The following is a 2,149-nucleotide window of genomic DNA, read 5'->3' as shown; positions in this document are numbered from 1 at the left end:
CGCCCACATCTCAGGGCTTTGAAAACATGTACGCTATTGAAAACTTTCTAGCGCATGCGCACTGCTGCCTGGAGAACTAAGCATAACGAAGATCGGCGGATTGGCTGCGCAGAAGGACGAGAAGGTCCGCACGCCACCTCCACGCGCCTAGGCGCATGCGTCCTGCTCCCTGCGGCAACATAAAAAAGCTGCCGCAATTCTCCCGATTGGCCACGTAGGGACACCAGAGAGCGTGGAAACAGCTTCGTCGCTGTTCCACCAAGTGACCACGAGGGGGCACCACAGACCGCGGAAATAATTTGGATGTAGTTCTGCCGATTGGCCACGCGATAGCATCGGAGACCGTGAAAATCATTTCACCTGTAGGACTGATGGGCATCTGCAGCACGGCACCCAGCAACCCCTTCTCTTTTAATGGCAGTGGAAAAACACAGGAAAGAAAGGGGGGGAAGAAGAGACGACAAAGAAAATGAAGGACATCTTCGACAAACCCACTGAACCTGTGCTACGTGCTTACAAATATCTGCCAATAAATAAATGACCAGCACATTGATGTTGTCATGCTTTTTATTATTCGGCTTTTTTCCAGCCAGAGCCTGAGGCAATAAAAAAAAAAAAAACTGGTATCAATCAGACAGATGTGTGCAGCCAAGCCCAGGATGGCTTGGAACAATTAACCAAATCTGATTTCGGTTACACGTTTGTGAGAAACACTGCAAGTCAAAAATTTCAGGTTAGACAAGGATCTTACTGATAGTAACAAAGTTCATTTATTATTGCAGTAACGGGCGCACACCCCCGTTAGCAAGGGAGTAATTGCACACCAGTCTTCAAAATTCATTCTGTTCTATACACTTGAACCCAACGCAGGCAATGCTCTCCTGGCGCTCGCATCTCAGGTTCACAAGCTCTCCAACGCTGCTGCTGTGACTCATTTCCACATAAGGTCCATTACCAACCTGTTGTTTCTTGGGTATGTTTTGTACTCTTCCATGGAGGGCAACAATTCCAAGAATGAGCACGTTTGTTCTGTCCTGCTCTCTCCACCCTGCATATTTGCCTTATTTTGTGCCTGGCTCAGTTCTACCCCCATCAGAATGCCCCAAATCTTAACTTTTTACTCTGTTTAGCAACTTACTTAGCGGAAGGAAAACTGCTATTTCACAAAAGGGTTGTAAGTTCAGTGTAGACCTATACTACATACAGAAAATACTGGAAGCTTCTACTACAAAACCACAATCTACCTCTCACAAGAGCAATGCAAAAAGAGCCGAGCAACTCTTAGAAGAAACACTGTAGTAGCAGCTTCCAGACCTGGCCTCATCACTCTGAGATCCTGTCTGGATCCCCCAAGGCTTGTAAATATCCACCAGATCGGTCGTGATATCAAGCAATTTGTCATCAATTCTTTCATTCACAAGTGGTGCCAGGAGCTGCCACAGGGCATTCTGACCACAGGAACCACAGCCAAACTATTTTAATAACAGTGAGACAGTTATTCAGTTTTATTTCAGCCTCATTTCAAGGATTTGGTCTGCTTTTGACCCAAAGGAAGAATTAATACAAAACGTGAGGTATGCATGAGACATGTTTCTCAGCATCATCTTTGGGATACAGATAATGGAGTTGTCATAAAAGTCTTGGTACAGCAGTAACATGCAATGCTATTTAAGAAAAATACAAGAACACTTTGCGAGAAGGCAAGGAACTCGATGACCTCCCTCTGGGAAATGCAGCACCGTTTGTCCACAGACTCCTCTTTGGCAACTGTTCTAGATCCAGCTGTACATTCTGTTCCAGAGCACAGCTCAGATCTAGGAAGGAAACAAAGGGAGTCTTACATAAGCAGAAGAAAAAGAATGGTATACTTCCTTCAGCATTTAAAATAAGAAAGTAAGCAATCAACAGCAGAAACCATCCCTACAATACCGCTATAGGAAACATAGCAGCAGGGAAGAAAGCATCCACATTTCCCTGAACCACTGCTCAAGAACAAAAAAATACATTTCTTTTAGACACTACTTGTTTGAAGGCATATACCACCCTCACACTTTAAAAGCATTAAAAATATATATATATATATATATATATATATATATATATATATATATATATAATGCATAGAGTAATCTCCTCCAACAATATCTGT

General features: G+C 43.4%; 1 long non-coding RNA gene across 4 annotated transcripts in view; it reads right to left on the bottom strand.

The window, feature by feature from the left end:
• Nucleotides 1–549: 549 nt before the first annotated feature.
• Nucleotides 550–2,149, bottom strand: part of LOC122164516 — an 8,330-nt gene continuing 6,730 nt past the window's right edge. For all 4 annotated transcript variants that reach the window (XR_006170240.1, XR_006170238.1, XR_006170239.1 and 1 more), the window contains one exon: nt 550–1,814. This is a non-coding gene — a long non-coding RNA (uncharacterized LOC122164516). The remainder of the gene's footprint in view (nt 1,815–2,149) is intronic.

The sequence above is a fragment of the Centrocercus urophasianus genome, unplaced genomic scaffold (genome assembly GCF_019232065.1).
Source record: "Centrocercus urophasianus isolate 14NV4802_14NV808 unplaced genomic scaffold, USGS_Curo_1.0 seq_26, whole genome shotgun sequence".
In the NCBI taxonomy this organism is placed as follows: domain Eukaryota; kingdom Metazoa; phylum Chordata; class Aves; order Galliformes; family Phasianidae; genus Centrocercus; species Centrocercus urophasianus.
The sequence above is the reverse complement of the archived record's forward strand: the minus strand, read 5'-3'. Positions and strand labels throughout refer to the sequence as shown.